The sequence below is a fragment of the Rhinoderma darwinii genome, assembly GCF_050947455.1.
Source record: "Rhinoderma darwinii isolate aRhiDar2 chromosome 5 unlocalized genomic scaffold, aRhiDar2.hap1 SUPER_5_unloc_43, whole genome shotgun sequence".
Taxonomy (NCBI): Eukaryota; Metazoa; Chordata; class Amphibia; order Anura; family Rhinodermatidae; genus Rhinoderma; species Rhinoderma darwinii.
The window spans coordinates 146,442-166,282 of NW_027461802.1; the positions used below are offsets into that span (position 1 = coordinate 146,442).

Sequence of the window (19,841 nt, forward strand, 5' to 3'; positions counted from 1 at the left end):
AGAGAGCAGCAATTTGGATTTGTTACTATGTTACCTAGAAGAATAACAAACTGTGCAAGGATGGAGGTTGTAGGAGCAAGGAGAAGTTGTCTGTAAAGTTGGTGGATGCCTATTTTCCATTTTGCAGTCCCTTGTCTCCCTCTTGTGGCCTCCTGGAGGCAACTAGCTGTGCAAAAAAAAGACAGCCTGGCGGCCGGCTGTTGCAGTGTTGCCCTCTCAGGCAACACTGAGTGACTGACTGAGCCTCACCGTCTTATATAAAGTTCAGACGGAACTTTGCACGTGTCATAGTGGAGCCCTCAGGATTCCAGAGCCAGCTTTCTGACATCATAATGGGGCCTCAGAGATAAAAGCCTGGGCCCAGGCAGTGTTGGTCAGTGCTGCTCAGCAGGCAGCACTGGACTGGACTGGATTACAGCTGATACAAGGTGTGAAGGAACAAGGGGTGGCTGTGGGCATGCACTTGCTGCCGCTGCCAGTGTTTATCTGCATGGCAGCAGGGCATTTGGGCGTTGCCAGGAAGGCGTTTTTATGTAGATTCCTCCTCTTTCAGCACTGCATTGTGGTGCAAGCAAAAGAAGCAAATCCTGTCTGGCTTCCTCTCCGGCCTTTATTCACCTCCCGTGTAGCTGTGAGTGTGTGAGCCTGCAGGGCCCCATGGAATTGCCTAGAAGTAGGCTGAATCGCTGCAAGTGCTGAACAGCAGTATCGGGCAGGCTCGGGCAACGCGCGGCCCGTTCGGGTTATCGCTTCTCGGCCTTTTGGCTAAGATCAAGTGTAGTATCTGTTCTTATCAGTTTAATATCTGATACGTCCCCTATCTGGGGACCATATATTAAATGGATTTTTAGAACAGGGAGATGGAAATAGAGCTTGCTCTGTCCACTCCACGCATTGACCTGGTATTGCAGTATTTCCAGGACCGGTGCACCCTTTCCTTATGTGTTGACTAAAAGCAGATTCCAAAAGTGTTTTTTGTCTTTGCTATTGTTTCTGTCTTTCTGAAGGGATCTCCCCTTTTAATCCCATTATTTCAACACCTGTTGGACAATGCATGAGTGATAATGAGCTCATTGATTAAATGCAATTAATGAATAGATTGCCACCTCTTGTTGTGTGTCGTCTGTGTTTCTGTGTTTCCGGCATTTCACATTGGAACACCTCATTCACCTTCCTTGTCTTCTCTCCGCCCTCCCTTTTAGGTAAGTTAAAGAGCTGCACCTGAGCCAGCCACTGATTGATTGATTGATTGATTGATTGATTGATTGATTGATGCAGCACAACAGTCAAATAGTGGAGTGGAGTAGGGGAACAGCAAACAGCCAATAAAGCAGCCCGCCCGCTCGCCTGCCCGCCACAATGGACCTACCTGTGTACACTAGATGGATGTGATGGAATGTACTGTCGTCCCTACATTTCAAGAAGAAGTAAGAATTGCAGTTGCAACAAAGCCTTGCTTGCCTACAAAGAGAGCAGCAATTTGGATTTGTTACTATGTTACCTAGAAGAATAACAAACTGTGCAAGGATGGAGGTTGTAGGAGCAAGGAGAAGTTGTCTGTAAAGTTGGTGGATGCCTATTTTCCATTTTGCAGTCCCTTGTCTCCCTCTTGTGGCCTCCTGGAGGCAACTAGCTGTGCAAAAAAAAGACAGCCTGGCGGCCGGCTGTTGCAGTGTTGCCCTCTCAGGCAACACTGAGTGACTGACTGAGCCTCACCGTCTTATATAAAGTTCAGACGGAACTTTGCACGTGTCATAGTGGAGCCCTCAGGATTCCAGAGCCAGCTTTCTGACATCATAATGGGGCCTCAGAGATAAAAGCCTGGGCCCAGGCAGTGTTGGTCAGTGCTGCTCAGCAGGCAGCACTGGACTGGACTGGATTACAGCTGATACAAGGTGTGAAGGAACAAGGGGTGGCTGTGGGCATGCACTTGCTGCCGCTGCCAGTGTTTATCTGCATGGCAGCAGGGCATTTGGGCGTTGCCAGGAAGGCGTTTTTATGTAGATTCCTCCTCTTTCAGCACTGCATTGTGGTGCAAGCAAAAGAAGCAAATCCTGTCTGGCTTCCTCTCCGGCCTTTATTCACCTCCCGTGTAGCTGTGAGTGTGTGAGCCTGCAGGGCCCCATGGAATTGCCTAGAAGTAGGCTGAATCGCTGCAAGGGCTGAACAGCAGTATCGGGCAGGCTCGGGCAACGCGCGGCCCGTTCGGGTTATCGCTTCTCGGCCTTTTGGCTAAGATCAAGTGTAGTATCTGTTCTTATCAGTTTAATATCTGATACGTCCCCTATCTGGGGACCATATATTAAATGGATTTTTAGAACAGGGAGATGGAAATAGAGCTTGCTCTGTCCACTCCACGCATTGACCTGGTATTGCAGTATTTCCAGGACCGGTGCACCCTTTCCTTATGTGTTGACTAAAAGCAGATTCCAAAAGTGTTTTTTGTCTTTGCTATTGTTTCTGTCTTTCTGAAGGGATCTCCCCTTTTAATCCCATTATTTCAACACCTGTTGGACAATGCATGAGTGATAATGAGCTCATTGATTAAATGCAATTAATGAATAGATTGCCACCTCTTGTTGTGTGTCGTCTGTGTTTCTGTGTTTCCGGCATTTCACATTGGAACACCTCATTCACCTTCCTTGTCTTCTCTCCGCCCTCCCTTTTAGGTAAGTTAAAGAGCTGCACCTGAGCCAGCCACTGATTGATTGATTGATTGATTGATTGATTGATTGATTGATTGATTGATTGATTGATTGATTGATTGATGCAGCACAACAGTCAAATAGTGGAGTGGAGTAGGGGAACAGCAAACAGCCAATAAAGCAGCCCGCCCGCTCGCCTGCCCGCCACAATGGACCTACCTGTGTACACTAGATGGATGTGATGGAATGTACTGTCGTCCCTACATTTCAAGAAGAAGTAAGAATTGCAGTTGCAACAAAGCCTTGCTTGCCTACAAAGAGAGCAGCAATTTGGATTTGTTACTATGTTACCTAGAAGAATAACAAACTGTGCAAGGATGGAGGTTGTAGGAGCAAGGAGAAGTTGTCTGTAAAGTTGGTGGATGCCTATTTTCCATTTTGCAGTCCCTTGTCTCCCTCTTGTGGCCTCCTGGAGGCAACTAGCTGTGCAAAAAAAAGACAGCCTGGCGGCCGGCTGTTGCAGTGTTGCCCTCTCAGGCAACACTGAGTGACTGACTGAGCCTCACCGTCTTATATAAAGTTCAGACGGAACTTTGCACGTGTCATAGTGGAGCCCTCAGGATTCCAGAGCCAGCTTTCTGACATCATAATGGGGCCTCAGAGATAAAAGCCTGGGCCCAGGCAGTGTTGGTCAGTGCTGCTCAGCAGGCAGCACTGGACTGGACTGGATTACAGCTGATACAAGGTGTGAAGGAACAAGGGGTGGCTGTGGGCATGCTCTTGCTGCCGCTGCCAGTGTTTATCTGCATGGCAGCAGGGCATTTGGGCGTTGCCAGGAAGGCGTTTTTATGTAGATTCCTCCTCTTTCAGCACTGCATTGTGGTGCAAGCAAAAGAAGCAAATCCTGTCTGGCTTCCTCTCCGGCCTTTATTCACCTCCCGTGTAGCTGTGAGTGTGTGAGCCTGCAGGGCCCCATGGAATTGCCTAGAAGTAGGCTGAATCGCTGCAAGGGCTGAACAGCAGTATCGGGCAGGCTCGGGCAACGCGCGGCCCGTTCGGGTTATCGCTTCTCGGCCTTTTGGCTAAGATCAAGTGTAGTATCTGTTCTTATCAGTTTAATATCTGATACGTCCCCTATCTGGGGACCATATATTAAATGGATTTTTAGAACAGGGAGATGGAAATAGAGCTTGCTCTGTCCACTCCACGCATTGACCTGGTATTGCAGTATTTCCAGGACCGGTGCACCCTTTCCTTATGTGTTGACTAAAAGCAGATTCCAAAAGTGTTTTTTGTCTTTGCTATTGTTTCTGTCTTTCTGAAGGGATCTCCCCTTTTAATCCCATTATTTCAACACCTGTTGGACAATGCATGAGTGATAATGAGCTCATTGATTAAATGCAATTAATGAATAGATTGCCACCTCTTGTTGTGTGTCGTCTGTGTTTCTGTGTTTCCGGCATTTCACATTGGAACACCTCATTCACCTTCCTTGTCTTCTCTCCGCCCTCCCTTTTAGGTAAGTTAAAGAGCTGCACCTGAGCCAGCCACTGATTGATTGATTGATTGATTGATTGATTGATTGATTGATGCAGCACAACAGTCAAATAGTGGAGTGGAGTAGGGGAACAGCAAACAGCCAATAAAGCAGCCCGCCCGCTCGCCTGCCCGCCACAATGGACCTACCTGTGTACACTAGATGGATGTGATGGAATGTACTGTCGTCCCTACATTTCAAGAAGAAGTAAGAATTGCAGTTGCAACAAAGCCTTGCTTGCCTACAAAGAGAGCAGCAATTTGGATTTGTTACTATGTTACCTAGAAGAATAACAAACTGTGCAAGGATGGAGGTTGTAGGAGCAAGGAGAAGTTGTCTGTAAAGTTGGTGGATGCCTATTTTCCATTTTGCAGTCCCTTGTCTCCCTCTTGTGGCCTCCTGGAGGCAACTAGCTGTGCAAAAAAAAGACAGCCTGGCGGCCGGCTGTTGCAGTGTTGCCCTCTCAGGCAACACTGAGTGACTGACTGAGCCTCACCGTCTTATATAAAGTTCAGACGGAACTTTGCACGTGTCATAGTGGAGCCCTCAGGATTCCAGAGCCAGCTTTCTGACATCATAATGGGGCCTCAGAGATAAAAGCCTGGGCCCAGGCAGTGTTGGTCAGTGCTGCTCAGCAGGCAGCACTGGACTGGACTGGATTACAGCTGATACAAGGTGTGAAGGAACAAGGGGTGGCTGTGGGCATGCACTTGCTGCCGCTGCCAGTGTTTATCTGCATGGCAGCAAGGCATTTGGGCGTTGCCAGGAAGTCGTTTTTATGTAGATTCCTCCTCTTTCAGCACTGCATTGTGGTGCAAGCAAAAGAAGCAAATCCTGTCTGGCTTCCTCTCCGGCCTTTATTCACCTCCCGTGTAGCTGTGAGTGTGTGAGCCTGCAGGGCCCCATGGAATTGCCTAGAAGTAGGCTGAATCGCTGCAAGGGCTGAACAGCAGTATCGGGCAGGCTCGGGCAACGCGCGGCCCGTTCGGGTTATCGCTTCTCGGCCTTTTGGCTAAGATCAAGTGTAGTATCTGTTCTTATCAGTTTAATATCTGATACGTCCCCTATCTGGGGACCATATATTAAATGGATTTTTAGAACAGGGAGATGGAAATAGAGCTTGCTCTGTCCACTCCACGCATTGACCTGGTATTGCAGTATTTCCAGGACCGGTGCACCCTTTCCTTATGTGTTGACTAAAAGCAGATTCCAAAAGTGTTTTTTGTCTTTGCTATTGTTTCTGTCTTTCTGAAGGGATCTCCCCTTTTAATCCCATTATTTCAACACCTGTTGGACAATGCATGAGTGATAATGAGCTCATTGATTAAATGCAATTAATGAATAGATTGCCACCTCTTGTTGTGTGTCGTCTGTGTTTCTGTGTTTCCGGCATTTCACATTGGAACACCTCATTCACCTTCCTTGTCTTCTCTCCGCCCTCCCTTTTAGGTAAGTTAAAGAGCTGCACCTGAGCCAGCCACTGATTGATTGATTGATTGATTGATTGATTGATTGATTGATTGATTGATTGATTGATTGATTGATGCAGCACAACAGTCAAATAGTGGAGTGGAGTAGGGGAACAGCAAACAGCCAATAAAGCAGCCCGCCCGCTCGCCTGCCCGCCACAATGGACCTACCTGTGTACACTAGATGGATGTGATGGAATGTACTGTCGTCCCTACATTTCAAGAAGAAGTAAGAATTGCAGTTGCAACAAAGCCTTGCTTGCCTACAAAGAGAGCAGCAATTTGGATTTGTTACTATGTTACCTAGAAGAATAACAAACTGTGCAAGGATGGAGGTTGTAGGAGCAAGGAGAAGTTGTCTGTAAAGTTGGTGGATGCCTATTTTCCATTTTGCAGTCCCTTGTCTCCCTCTTGTGGCCTCCTGGAGGCAACTAGCTGTGCAAAAAAAAGACAGCCTGGCGGCCGGCTGTTGCAGTGTTGCCCTCTCAGGCAACACTGAGTGACTGACTGAGCCTCACCGTCTTATATAAAGTTCAGACGGAACTTTGCACGTGTCATAGTGGAGCCCTCAGGATTCCAGAGCCAGCTTTCTGACATCATAATGGGGCCTCAGAGATAAAAGACTGGGCCCAGGCAGTGTTGGTCAGTGCTGCTCAGCAGGCAGCACTGGACTGGACTGGATTACAGCTGATACAAGGTGTGAAGGAACAAGGGGTGGCTGTGGGCATGCACTTGCTGCCGCTGCCAGTGTTTATCTGCATGGCAGCAGGGCATTTGGGCGTTGCCAGGAAGGCGTTTTTATGTAGATTCCTCCTCTTTCAGCACTGCATTGTGGTGCAAGCAAAAGAAGCAAATCCTGTCTGGCTTCCTCTCCGGCCTTTATTCACCTCCCGTGTAGCTGTGAGTGTGTGAGCCTGCAGGGCCCCATGGAATTGCCTAGAAGTAGGCTGAATCGCTGCAAGGGCTGAACAGCAGTATCGGGCAGGCTCGGGCAACGCGCGGCCCGTTCGGGTTATCGCTTCTCGGCCTTTTGGCTAAGATCAAGTGTAGTATCTGTTCTTATCAGTTTAATATCTGATACGTCCCCTATCTGGGGACCATATATTAAATGGATTTTTAGAACAGGGAGATGGAAATAGAGCTTGCTCTGTCCACTCCACGCATTGACCTGGTATTGCAGTATTTCCAGGACCGGTGCACCCTTTCCTTATGTGTTGACTAAAAGCAGATTCCAAAAGTGTTTTTTGTCTTTGCTATTGTTTCTGTCTTTCTGAAGGGATCTCCCCTTTTAATCCCATTATTTCAACACCTGTTGGACAATGCATGAGTGATAATGAGCTCATTGATTAAATGCAATTAATGAATAGATTGCCACCTCATGTTGTGTGTCGTCTGTGTTTCTGTGTTTCCGGCATTTCACATTGGAACACCTCATTCACCTTCCTTGTCTTCTCTCCGCCCTCCCTTTTAGGTAAGTTAAAGAGCTGCACCTGAGCCAGCCACTGATTGATTGATTGATTGATTGATTGATTGATTGATTGATTGATTGATTGATTGATTGATGCAGCACAACAGTCAAATAGTGGAGTGGAGTAGGGGAACAGCAAACAGCCAATAAAGCAGCCCGCCCGCTCGCCTGCCCGCCACAATGGACCTACCTGTGTACACTAGATGGATGTGATGGAATGTACTGTCGTCCCTACATTTCAAGAAGAAGTAAGAATTGCAGTTGCAACAAAGCCTTGCTTGCCTACAAAGAGAGCAGCAATTTGGATTTGTTACTATGTTACCTAGAAGAATAACAAACTGTGCAAGGATGGAGGTTGTAGGAGCAAGGAGAAGTTGTCTGTAAAGTTGGTGGATGCCTATTTTCCATTTTGCAGTCCCTTGTCTCCCTCTTGTGGCCTCCTGGAGGCAACTAGCTGTGCAAAAAAAAGACAGCCTGGCGGCCGGCTGTTGCAGTGTTGCCCTCTCAGGCAACACTGAGTGACTGACTGAGCCTCACCGTCTTATATAAAGTTCAGACGGAACTTTGCACGTGTCATAGTGGAGCCCTCAGGATTCCAGAGCCAGCTTTCTGACATCATAATGGGGCCTCAGAGATAAAAGCCTGGGCCCAGGCAGTGTTGGTCAGTGCTGCTCAGCAGGCAGCACTGGACTGGACTGGATTACAGCTGATACAAGGTGTGAAGGAACAAGGGGTGGCTGTGGGCATGCACTTGCTGCCGCTGCCAGTGTTTATCTGCATGGCAGCAGGGCATTTGGGCGTTGCCAGGAAGGCGTTTTTATGTAGATTCCTCCTCTTTCAGCACTGCATTGTGGTGCAAGCAAAAGAAGCAAATCCTGTCTGGCTTCCTCTCCGGCCTTTATTCACCTCCCGTGTAGCTGTGAGTGTGTGAGCCTGCAGGGCCCCATGGAATTGCCTAGAAGTAGGCTGAATCGCTGCAAGGGCTGAACAGCAGTATCGGGCAGGCTCGGGCAACGCGCGGCCCGTTCGGGTTATCGCTTCTCGGCCTTTTGGCTAAGATCAAGTGTAGTATCTGTTCTTATCAGTTTAATATCTGATACGTCCCCTATCTGGGGACCATATATTAAATGGATTTTTAGAACAGGGAGATGGAAATAGAGCTTGCTCTGTCCACTCCACGCATTGACCTGGTATTGCAGTATTTCCAGGACCGGTGCACCCTTTCCTTATGTGTTGACTAAAAGCAGATTCCAAAAGTGTTTTTTGTCTTTGCTATTGTTTCTGTCTTTCTGAAGGGATCTCCCCTTTTAATCCCATTATTTCAACACCTGTTGGACAATGCATGAGTGATAATGAGCTCATTGATTAAATGCAATTAATGAATAGATTGCCACCTCTTGTTGTGTGTCGTCTGTGTTTCTGTGTTTCCGGCATTTCACATTGGAACACCTCATTCACCTTCCTTGTCTTCTCTCCGCCCTCCCTTTTAGGTAAGTTAAAGAGCTGCACCTGAGCCAGCCACTGATTGATTGATTGATTGATTGATTGATTGATTGATTGATTGATTGATTGATTGATTGATGCAGCACAACAGTCAAATAGTGGAGTGGAGTAGGGGAACAGCAAACAGCCAATAAAGCAGCCCGCCCGCTCGCCTGCCCGCCACAATGGACCTACCTGTGTACACTAGATGGATGTGATGGAATGTACTGTTGTCCCTACATTTCAAGAAGAAGTAAGAATTGCAGTTGCAACAAAGCCTTGCTTGCCTACAAAGAGAGCAGCAATTTGGATTTGTTACTATGTTACCTAGAAGAATAACAAACTGTGCAAGGATGGAGGTTGTAGGAGCAAGGAGAAGTTGTCTGTAAAGTTGGTGGATGCCTATTTTCCATTTTGCAGTCCCTTGTCTCCCTCTTGTGGCCTCCTGGAGGCAACTAGCTGTGCAAAAAAAAGACAGCCTGGCGGCCGGCTGTTGCAGTGTTGCCCTCTCAGGCAACACTGAGTGACTGACTGAGCCTCACCGTCTTATATAAAGTTCAGACGGAACTTTGCACGTGTCATAGTGGAGCCCTCAGGATTCCAGAGCCAGCTTTCTGACATCATAATGGGGCCTCAGAGATAAAAGCCTGGGCCCAGGCAGTGTTGGTCAGTGCTGCTCAGCAGGCAGCACTGGACTGGACTGGATTACAGCTGATACAAGGTGTGAAGGAACAAGGGGTGGCTGTGGGCATGCACTTGCTGCCGCTGCCAGTGTTTATCTGCATGGCAGCAGGGCATTTGGGCGTTGCCAGGAAGGCGTTTTTATGTAGATTCCTCCTCTTTCAGCACTGCATTGTGGTGCAAGCAAAAGAAGCAAATCCTGTCTGGCTTCCTCTCCGGCCTTTATTCACCTCCCGTGTAGCTGTGAGTGTGTGAGCCTGCAGGGCCCCATGGAATTGCCTAGAAGTAGGCTGAATCGCTGCAAGGGCTGAACAGCAGTATCGGGCAGGCTCGGGCAACGCGCGGCCCGTTCGGGTTATCGCTTCTCGGCCTTTTGGCTAAGATCAAGTGTAGTATCTGTTCTTATCAGTTTAATATCTGATACGTCCCCTATCTGGGGACCATATATTAAATGGATTTTTAGAACAGGGAGATGGAAATAGAGCTTGCTCTGTCCACTCCACGCATTGACCTGGTATTGCAGTATTTCCAGGACCGGTGCACCCTTTCCTTATGTGTTGACTAAAAGCAGATTCCAAAAGTGTTTTTTGTCTTTGCTATTGTTTCTGTCTTTCTGAAGGGATCTCCCCTTTTAATCCCATTATTTCAACACCTGTTGGACAATGCATGAGTGATAATGAGCTCATTGATTAAATGCAATTAATGAATAGATTGCCACCTCTTGTTGTGTGTCGTCTGTGTTTCTGTGTTTCCGGCATTTCACATTGGAACACCTCATTCACCTTCCTTGTCTTCTCTCCGCCCTCCCTTTTAGGTAAGTTAAAGAGCTGCACCTGAGCCAGCCACTGATTGATTGATTGATTGATTGATTGATTGATTGATTGATTGATTGATTGATTGATTGATGCAGCACAACAGTCAAATAGTGGAGTGGAGTAGGGGAACAGCAAACAGCCAATAAAGCAGCCCGCCCGCTCGCCTGCCCGCCACAATGGATCTACCTGTGTACACTAGATGGATGTGATGGAATGTACTGTCGTCCCTACATTTCAAGAAGAAGTAAGAATTGCAGTTGCAACAAAGCCTTGCTTGCCTACAAAGAGAGCAGCAATTTGGATTTGTTACTATGTTACCTAGAAGAATAACAAACTGTGCAAGGATGGAGGTTGTAGGAGCAAGGAGAAGTTGTCTGTAAAGTTGGTGGATGCCTATTTTCCATTTTGCAGTCCCTTGTCTCCCTCTTGTGGCCTCCTGGAGGCAACTAGCTGTGCAAAAAAAAGACAGCCTGGCGGCCGGCTGTTGCAGTGTTGCCCTCTCAGGCAACACTGAGTGACTGACTGAGCCTCACCGTCTTATATAAAGTTCAGACGGAACTTTGCACGTGTCATAGTGGAGCCCTCAGGATTCCAGAGCCAGCTTTCTGACATCATAATGGGGCCTCAGAGATAAAAGCCTGGGCCCAGGCAGTGTTGGTCAGTGCTGCTCAGCAGGCAGCACTGGACTGGACTGGATTACAGCTGATACAAGGTGTGAAGGAACAAGGGGTGGCTGTGGGCATGCACTTGCTGCCGCTGCCAGTGTTTATCTGCATGGCAGCAGGGCATTTGGGCGTTGCCAGGAAGGCGTTTTTATGTAGATTCCTCCTCTTTCAGCACTGCATTGTGGTGCAAGCAAAAGAAGCAAATCCTGTCTGGCTTCCTCTCCGGCCTTTATTCACCTCCCGTGTAGCTGTGAGTGTGTGAGCCTGCAGGGCCCCATGGAATTGCCTAGAAGTAGGCTGAATCGCTGCAAGGGCTGAACAGCAGTATCGGGCAGGCTCGGGCAACGCGCGGCCCGTTCGGGTTATCGCTTCTCGGCCTTTTGGCTAAGATCAAGTGTAGTATCTGTTCTTATCAGTTTAATATCTGATACGTCCCCTATCTGGGGACCATATATTAAATGGATTTTTAGAACAGGGAGATGGAAATAGAGCTTGCTCTGTCCACTCCACGCATTGACCTGGTATTGCAGTATTTCCAGGACCGGTGCACCCTTTCCTTATGTGTTGACTAAAAGCAGATTCCAAAAGTGTTTTTTGTCTTTGCTATTGTTTCTGTCTTTCTGAAGGGATCTCCCCTTTTAATCCCATTATTTCAACACCTGTTGGACAATGCATGAGTGATAATGAGCTCATTGATTAAATGCAATTAATGAATAGATTGCCACCTCTTGTTGTGTGTCGTCTGTGTTTCTGTGTTTCCGGCATTTCACATTGGAACACCTCATTCACCTTCCTTGTCTTCTCTCCGCCCTCCCTTTTAGGTAAGTTAAAGAGCTGCACCTGAGCCAGCCACTGATTGATTGATTGATTGATTGATTGATTGATTGATTGATTGATTGATTGATGCAGCACAACAGTCAAATAGTGGAGTGGAGTAGGGGAACAGCAAACAGCCAATAAAGCAGCCCGCCCGCTCGCCTGCCCGCCACAATGGACCTACCTGTGTACACTAGATGGATGTGATGGAATGTACTGTCGTCCCTACATTTCAAGAAGAAGTAAGAATTGCAGTTGCAACAAAGCCTTGCTTGCCTACAAAGAGAGCAGCAATTTGGATTTGTTACTATGTTACCTAGAAGAATAACAAACTGTGCAAGGATGGAGGTTGTAGGAGCAAGGAGAAGTTGTCTGTAAAGTTGGTGGATGCCTATTTTCCATTTTGCAGTCCCTTGTCTCCCTCTTGTGGCCTCCTGGAGGCAACTAGCTGTGCAAAAAAAAGACAGCCTGGCGGCCGGCTGTTGCAGTGTTGCCCTCTCAGGCAACACTGAGTGACTGACTGAGCCTCACCGTCTTATATAAAGTTCAGACGGAACTTTGCACGTGTCATAGTGGAGCCCTCAGGATTCCAGAGCCAGCTTTCTGACATCATAATGGGGCCTCAGAGATAAAAGCCTGGGCCCAGGCAGTGTTGGTCAGTGCTGCTCAGCAGGCAGCACTGGACTGGACTGGATTACAGCTGATACAAGGTGTGAAGGAACAAGGGGTGGCTGTGGGCATGCACTTGCTGCCGCTGCCAGTGTTTATCTGCATGGCAGCAGGGCATTTGGGCGTTGCCAGGAAGGCGTTTTTATGTAGATTCCTCCTCTTTCAGCACTGCATTGTGGTGCAAGCAAAAGAAGCAAATCCTGTCTGGCTTCCTCTCCGGCCTTTATTCACCTCCCGTGTAGCTGTGAGTGTGTGAGCCTGCAGGGCCCCATGGAATTGCCTAGAAGTAGGCTGAATCGCTGCAAGGGCTGAACAGCAGTATCGGGCAGGCTCGGGCAACGCGCGGCCCGTTCGGGTTATCGCTTCTCGGCCTTTTGGCTAAGATCAAGTGTAGTATCTGTTCTTATCAGTTTAATATCTGATACGTCCCCTATCTGGGGACCATATATTAAATGGATTTTTAGAACAGGGAGATGGAAATAGAGCTTGCTCTGTCCACTCCACGCATTGACCTGGTATTGCAGTATTTCTAGGACCGGTGCACCCTTTCCTTATGTGTTGACTAAAAGCAGATTCCAAAAGTGTTTTTTGTCTTTGCTATTGTTTCTGTCTTTCTGAAGGGATCTCCCCTTTTAATCCCATTATTTCAACACCTGTTGGACAATGCATGAGTGATAATGAGCTCATTGATTAAATGCGATTAATGAATAGATTGCCACCTCTTGTTGTGTGTCGTCTGTGTTTCTGTGTTTCCGGCATTTCACATTGGAACACCTCATTCACCTTCCTTGTCTTCTCTCCGCCCTCCCTTTTAGGTAAGTTAAAGAGCTGCACCTGAGCCAGCCACTGATTGATTGATTGATTGATTGATTGATTGATTGATTGATTGATTGATTGATGCAGCACAACAGTCAAATAGTGGAGTGGAGTAGGGGAACAGCAAACAGCCAATAAAGCAGCCCGCCCGCTCGCCTGCCCGCCACAATGGACCTACCTGTGTACACTAGATGGATGTGATGGAATGTACTGTCGTCCCTACATTTCAAGAAGAAGTAAGAATTGCAGTTGCAACAAAGCCTTGCTTGCCTACAAAGAGAGCAGCAATTTGGATTTGTTACTATGTTACCTAGAAGAATAACAAACTGTGCAAGGATGGAGGTTGTAGGAGCAAGGAGAAGTTGTCTGTAAAGTTGGTGGATGCCTATTTTCCATTTTGCAGTCCCTTGTCTCCCTCTTGTGGCCTCCTGGAGGCAACTAGCTGTGCAAAAAAAAGACAGCCTGGCGGCCGGCTGTTGCAGTGTTGCCCTCTCAGGCAACACTGAGTGACTGACTGAGCCTCACCGTCTTATATAAAGTTCAGACGGAACTTTGCACGTGTCATAGTGGAGCCCTCAGGATTCCAGAGCCAGCTTTCTGACATCATAATGGGGCCTCAGAGATAAAAGCCTGGGCCCAGGCAGTGTTGGTCAGTGCTGCTCAGCAGGCAGCACTGGACTGGACTGGATTACAGCTGATACAAGGTGTGAAGGAACAAGGGGTGGCTGTGGGCATGCACTTGCTGCCGCTGCCAGTGTTTATCTGCATGGCAGCAGGGCATTTGGGCGTTGCCAGGAAGGCGTTTTTATGTAGATTCCTCCTCTTTCAGCACTGCATTGTGGTGCAAGCAAAAGAAGCAAATCCTGTCTGGCTTCCTCTCCGGCCTTTATTCACCTCCCGTGTAGCTGTGAGTGTGTGAGCCTGCAGGGCCCCATGGAATTGCCTAGAAGTAGGCTGAATCGCTGCAAGGGCTGAACAGCAGTATCGGGCAGGCTCGGGCAACGCGCGGCCCGTTCGGGTTATCGCTTCTCGGCCTTTTGGCTAAGATCAAGTGTAGTATCTGTTCTTATCAGTTTAATATCTGATAAGTCCCCTATCTGGGGACCATATATTAAATGGATTTTTAGAACAGGGAGATGGAAATAGAGCTTGCTCTGTCCACTCCACGCATTGACCTGGTATTGCAGTATTTCCAGGACCGGTGCACCCTTTCCTTATGTGTTGACTAAAAGCAGATTCCAAAAGTGTTTTTTGTCTTTGCTATTGTTTCTGTCTTTCTGAAGGGATCTCCCCTTTTAATCCCATTATTTCAACACCTGTTGGACAATGCATGAGTGATAATGAGCTCATTGATTAAATGCAATTAATGAATAGATTGCCACCTCTTGTTGTGTGTCGTCTGTGTTTCTGTGTTTCCGGCATTTCACATTGGAACACCTCATTCACCTTCCTTGTCTTCTCTCCGCCCTCCCTTTTAGGTAAGTTAAAGAGCTGCACCTGAGCCAGCCACTGATTGATTGATTGATTGATTGATTGATTGATTGATTGATTGATTGATTGATGCAGCACAACAGTCAAATAGTGGAGTGGAGTAGGGGAACAGCAAACAGCCAATAAAGCAGCCCGCCCGCTCGCCTGCCCGCCACAATGGACCTACCTGTGTACACTAGATGGATGTGATGGAATGTACTGTCGTCCCTACATTTCAAGAAGAAGTAAGAATTGCAGTTGCAACAAAGCCTTGCTTGCCTACAAAGAGAGCAGCAATTTGGATTTGTTACTATGTTACCTAGAAGAATAACAAACTGTGCAAGGATGGAGGTTGTAGGAGCAAGGAGAAGTTGTCTGTAAAGTTGGTGGATGCCTATTTTCCATTTTGCAGTCCCTTGTCTCCCTCTTGTGGCCTCCTGGAGGCAACTAGCTGTGCAAAAAAAAGACAGCCTGGCGGCCGGCTGTTGCAGTGTTGCCCTCTCAGGCAACACTGAGTGACTGACTGAGCCTCACCGTCTTATATAAAGTTCAGACGGAACTTTGCACATGTCATAGTGGAGCCCTCAGGATTCCAGAGCCAGCTTTCTGACATCATAATGGGGCCTCAGAGATAAAAGCCTGGGCCCAGGCAGTGTTGGTCAGTGCTGCTCAGCAGGCAGCACTGGACTGGACTGGATTACAGCTGATACAAGGTGTGAAGGAACAAGGGGTGGCTGTGGGCATGCACTTGCTGCCGCTGCCAGTGTTTATCTGCATGGCAGCAGGGCATTTGGGCGTTGCCAGGAAGGCGTTTTTATGTAGATTCCTCCTCTTTCAGCACTGCATTGTGGTGCAAGCAAAAGAAGCAAATCCTGTCTGGCTTCCTCTCCGGCCTTTATTCACCTCCCGTGTAGCTGTGAGTGTGTGAGCCTGCAGGGCCCCATGGAATTGCCTAGAAGTAGGCTGAATCGCTGCAAGGGCTGAACAGCAGTATCGGGCAGGCTCGGGCAACGCGCGGCCCGTTCGGGTTATCGCTTCTCGGCCTTTTGGCTAAGATCAAGTGTAGTATCTGTTCTTATCAGTTTAATATCTGATACGTCCCCTATCTGGGGACCATATATTAAATGGATTTTTAGAACAGGGAGATGGAAATAGAGCTTGCTCTGTCCACTCCACGCATTGACCTGGTATTGCAGTATTTCTAGGACCGGTGCACCCTTTCCTTATGTGTTGACTAAAAGCAGATTCCAAAAGTGTTTTTTGTCTTTGCTATTGTTTCTGTCTTTCTGAAGGGATCTCCCCTTTTAATCCCATTATTTCAACACCTGTTGGACAATGCATGAGTGATAATGAGCTCATTGATTAAATGCAATTAATGAATAGATTGCCACCTCTTGTTGTGTGTCGTCTGTGTTTCTGTGTTTCCGGCATTTCACATTGGAACACCTCATTCACCTTCCTTGTCTTCTCTCCGCCCTCCCTTTTAGGTAAGTTAAAGAGCTGCACCTGAGCCAGCCACTGATTGATTGATTGATTGATTGATTGATTGATTGATTGATTGATTGATTGATTGATTGATTGATTGATTGATGCAGCACAACAGTCAAATAGTGGAGTGGAGTAGGGGAACAGCAAACAGCCAATAAAGCAGCCCGCCCGCTCGCCTGCCCGCCACAATGGACCTACCTGTGTACACTAGATGGATGTGATGGAATGTACTGTCGTCCCTACATTTCAAGAAGAAGTAAGAATTGCAGTTGCAACAAAGCCTTGCTTGCCTACAAAGAGAGCAGCAATTTGGATTTGTTACTATGTTACCTAGAAGAATAACAAACTGTGCAAGGATGGAGGTTGTAGGAGCAAGGAGAAGTTGTCTGTAAAGTTGGTGGATGCCTATTTTCCATTTTGCAGTCCCTTGTCTCCCTCTTGTGGCCTCCTGGAGGCAACTAGCTGTGCAAAAAAAAGACAGCCTGGCGGCCGGCTGTTGCAGTGTTGCCCTCTCAGGCAACACTGAGTGACTGACTGAGCCTCACCGTCTTATATAAAGTTCAGACGGAACTTTGCACGTGTCATAGTGGAGCCCTCAGGATTCCAGAGCCAGCTTTCTGACATCATAATGGGGCCTCAGAGATAAAAGCCTGGGCCCAGGCAGTGTTGGTCAGTGCTGCTCAGCAGGCAGCACTGGACTGGACTGGATTACAGCTGATACAAGGTGTGAAGGAACAAGGGGTGGCTGTGGGCATGCACTTGCTGCCGCTGCCAGTGTTTATCTGCATGGCAGCAGGGCATTTGGGCGTTGCCAGGAAGGCGTTTTTATGTAGATTCCTCCTCTTTCAGCACTGCATTGTGGTGCAAGCAAAAGAAGCAAATCCTGTCTGGCTTCCTCTCCGGCCTTTATTCAGCTCCCGTGTAGCTGTGAGTGTGTGAGCCTGCAGGGCCCCATGGAATTGCCTAGAAGTAGGCTGAATCGCTGCAAGGGCTGAACAGCAGTATCGGGCAGGCTCGGGCAACGCGCGGCCGGTTCGGGTTATCGCTTCTCGGCCTTTTGGCTAAGATCAAGTGTAGTATCTGTTCTTATCAGTTTAATATCTGATACGTCCCCTATCTGGGGACCATATATTAAATGGATTTTTAGAACAGGGAGATGGAAATAGAGCTTGCTCTGTCCACTCCACGCATTGACCTGGTATTGCAGTATTTCCAGGACCGGTGCACCCTTTCCTTATGTGTTGACTAAAAGCAGATTCCAAAAGTGTTTTTTGTCTTTGCTATTGTTTCTGTCTTTCTGAAGGGATCTCCCCTTTTAATCCCATTATTTCAACACCTGTTGGACAATGCATGAGTGATAATGAGCTCATTGATTAAATGCAATTAATGAATAGATTGCCACCTCTTGTTGTGTGTCGTCTGTGTTTCTGTGTTTCCGGCATTTCACATTGGAACACCTCATTCACCTTCCTTGTCTTCTCTCCGCCCTCCCTTTTAGGTAAGTTAAAGAGCTGCACCTGAGCCAGCCACTGATTGATTGATTGATTGATTGATTGATTGATTGATTGATTGATTGATTGATTGATTGATGCAGCACAACAGTCAAATAGTGGAGTGGAGTAGGGGAACAGCAAACAGCCAATAAAGCAGCCCGCCCGCTCGCCTGCCCGCCACAATGGACCTACCTGTGTACACTAGATGGATGTGATGGAATGTACTGTCGTCCCTACATTTCAAGAAGAAGTAAGAATTGCAGTTGCAACAAAGCCTTGCTTGCCTACAAAGAGAGCAGCAATTTGGATTTGTTACTATGTTACCTAGAAGAATAACAAACTGTGCAAGGATGGAGGTTGTAGGAGCAAGGAGAAGTTGTCTGTAAAGTTGGTGGATGCCTATTTTCCATTTTGCAGTCCCTTGTCTCCCTCTTGTGGCCTCCTGGAGGCAACTAGCTGTGCAAAAAAAAGACAGCCTGGCGGCCGGCTGTTGCAGTGTTGCCCTCTCAGGCAACACTGAGTGACTGACTGAGCCTCACCGTCTTATATAAAGTTCAGACGGAACTTTGCACGTGTCATAGTGGAGCCCTCAGGATTCCAGAGCCAGCTTTCTGACATCATAATGGGGCCTCAGAGATAAAAGCCTGGGCCCAGGCAGTGTTGGTCAGTGCTGCTCAGCAGGCAGCACTGGACTGGACTGGATTACAGCTGATACAAGGTGTGAAGGAACAAGGGGTGGCTGTGGGCATGCACTTGCTGCCGCTGCCAGTGTTTATCTGCATGGCAGCAGGGCATTTGGGCGTTGCCAGGAAGGCGTTTTTATGTAGATTCCTCCTCTTTCAGCACTGCATTGTGGTGCAAGCAAAAGAAGCAAATCCTGTCTGGCTTCCTCTCCGGCCTTTATTCACCTCCCGTGTAGCTGTGAGTGTGTGAGCCTGCAGGGCCCCATGGAATTGCCTAGAAGTAGGCTGAATCGCTGCAAGGGCTGAACAGCAGTATCGGGCAGGCTCGGGCAACGCGCGGCCCGTTCGGGTTATCGCTTCTCGGCCTTTTGGCTAAGATCAAGTGTAGTATCTGTTCTTATCAGTTTAATATCTGATACGTCCCCTATCTGGGGACCATATATTAAATGGATTTTTAGAACAGGGAGATGGAAATAGATCTTGCTCTGTCCACTCCACGCATTGACCTGGTATTGCAGTATTTCCAGGACCGGTGCACCCTTTCCTTATGTGTTGACTAAAAGCAGATTCCAAAAGTGTTTTTTGTCTTTGCTATTGTTTCTGTCTTTCTGAAGGGATCTCCCCTTTTAATCTCATTATTTCAACACCTGTTGGACAATGCATGAGTGATAATGAGCTCATTGATTAAATGCAATTAATGAATAGATTGCCACCTCTTGTTGTGTGTCGTCTGTGTTTCTGTGTTTCCGGCATTTCACATTGGAACACCTCATTCACCTTCCTTGTCTTCTCTCCGCCCTCCCTTTTAGGTAAGTTAAAGAGCTGCACCTGAGCCAGCCACTGATTGATTGATTGATTGATTGATTGATTGATTGATTGATTGATTGATTGATTGATGCAGCACAACAGTCAAATAGTGGAGTGGAGTAGGGGAACAGCAAACAGCCAATAAAGCAGCCCGCCCGCTCGCCTGCCCGCCACAATGGACCTACCTGTGTACACTAGATGGATGTGATGGAATGTACTGTCGTCCCTACATTTCAAGAAGAAGTAAGAATTGCAGTTGCAACAAAGCCTTGCTTGCCTACAAAGAGAGCAGCAATTTGGATTTGTTACTATGTTACCTAGAAGAATAACAAACTGTGCAAGGATGGAGGTTGTAGGAGCAAGGAGAAGTTGTCTGTAAAGTTGGTGGATGCCTATTTTCCATTTTGCAGTCCCTTGTCTCCCTCTTGTGGCCTCCTGGAGGCAACTAGCTGTGCAAAAAAAAGACAGCCTGGCGGCCGGCTGTTGCAGTGTTGCCCTCTCAGGCAACACTGAGTGACTGACTGAGCCTCACCGTCTTATATAAAGTTCAGACGGAACTTTGCACGTGTCATAGTGGAGCCCTCAGGATTCCAGAGCCAGCTTTCTGACATCATAATGGGGCCTCAGAGATAAAAGCCTGGGCCCAGGCAGTGTTGGTCAGTGCTGCTCAGCAGGCAGCACTGGACTGGACTGGATTACAGCTGATACAAGGTGTGAAGGAACAAGGGGTGGCTGTGGGCATGCACTTGCTGCCGCTGCCAGTGTTTATCTGCATGGCAGCAGGGCATTTGGGCGTTGCCAGGAAGGCGTTTTTATGTAGATTCCTCCTCTTTCAGC

The 19,841-nt window shown here is 47.8% G+C and overlaps 13 non-coding genes across 13 annotated transcripts; all 13 read left to right on the forward strand.

Moving 5' to 3' along the window:
• Nucleotides 1-745: 745 nt before the first annotated feature.
• LOC142693496 (U2 spliceosomal RNA) lies at nt 746-936 on the forward strand. Its single transcript, XR_012861832.1, has one exon. It is a non-coding gene; the product is annotated as a U2 spliceosomal RNA (small nuclear RNA).
• A 1,276-nt stretch (nt 937-2,212) lies between these two features.
• On the forward strand, nt 2,213-2,403 carry LOC142693497 (U2 spliceosomal RNA). Its single transcript, XR_012861833.1, has one exon. It is a non-coding gene; the product is annotated as a U2 spliceosomal RNA (small nuclear RNA).
• A 1,304-nt stretch (nt 2,404-3,707) lies between these two features.
• LOC142693498 (U2 spliceosomal RNA) lies at nt 3,708-3,898 on the forward strand. The gene has a single exon (XR_012861834.1). It is a non-coding gene; the product is annotated as a U2 spliceosomal RNA (small nuclear RNA).
• Nucleotides 3,899-5,174: 1,276 nt separating this feature from the next.
• Nucleotides 5,175-5,365, forward strand: LOC142693499 (U2 spliceosomal RNA). The gene has a single exon (XR_012861835.1). It is a non-coding gene; the product is annotated as a U2 spliceosomal RNA (small nuclear RNA).
• Nucleotides 5,366-6,665: 1,300 nt separating this feature from the next.
• Nucleotides 6,666-6,856, forward strand: LOC142693501 (U2 spliceosomal RNA). Its single transcript, XR_012861836.1, has one exon. It is a non-coding gene; the product is annotated as a U2 spliceosomal RNA (small nuclear RNA).
• A 1,296-nt stretch (nt 6,857-8,152) lies between these two features.
• On the forward strand, nt 8,153-8,343 carry LOC142693502 (U2 spliceosomal RNA). Its single transcript, XR_012861837.1, has one exon. It is a non-coding gene; the product is annotated as a U2 spliceosomal RNA (small nuclear RNA).
• Nucleotides 8,344-9,639: 1,296 nt separating this feature from the next.
• LOC142693503 (U2 spliceosomal RNA) lies at nt 9,640-9,830 on the forward strand. Its single transcript, XR_012861838.1, has one exon. It is a non-coding gene; the product is annotated as a U2 spliceosomal RNA (small nuclear RNA).
• Nucleotides 9,831-11,126: 1,296 nt separating this feature from the next.
• LOC142693504 (U2 spliceosomal RNA) lies at nt 11,127-11,317 on the forward strand. Its single transcript, XR_012861839.1, has one exon. It is a non-coding gene; the product is annotated as a U2 spliceosomal RNA (small nuclear RNA).
• A 1,288-nt stretch (nt 11,318-12,605) lies between these two features.
• On the forward strand, nt 12,606-12,796 carry LOC142693555 (U2 spliceosomal RNA). The gene has a single exon (XR_012861885.1). It is a non-coding gene; the product is annotated as a U2 spliceosomal RNA (small nuclear RNA).
• A 1,288-nt stretch (nt 12,797-14,084) lies between these two features.
• Nucleotides 14,085-14,275, forward strand: LOC142693553 (U2 spliceosomal RNA). Its single transcript, XR_012861883.1, has one exon. It is a non-coding gene; the product is annotated as a U2 spliceosomal RNA (small nuclear RNA).
• Nucleotides 14,276-15,563: 1,288 nt separating this feature from the next.
• Nucleotides 15,564-15,754, forward strand: LOC142693558 (U2 spliceosomal RNA). The gene has a single exon (XR_012861887.1). It is a non-coding gene; the product is annotated as a U2 spliceosomal RNA (small nuclear RNA).
• A 1,308-nt stretch (nt 15,755-17,062) lies between these two features.
• On the forward strand, nt 17,063-17,253 carry LOC142693505 (U2 spliceosomal RNA). Its single transcript, XR_012861840.1, has one exon. It is a non-coding gene; the product is annotated as a U2 spliceosomal RNA (small nuclear RNA).
• Nucleotides 17,254-18,549: 1,296 nt separating this feature from the next.
• LOC142693566 (U2 spliceosomal RNA) lies at nt 18,550-18,740 on the forward strand. The gene has a single exon (XR_012861895.1). It is a non-coding gene; the product is annotated as a U2 spliceosomal RNA (small nuclear RNA).
• Nucleotides 18,741-19,841: the final 1,101 nt, after the last annotated feature.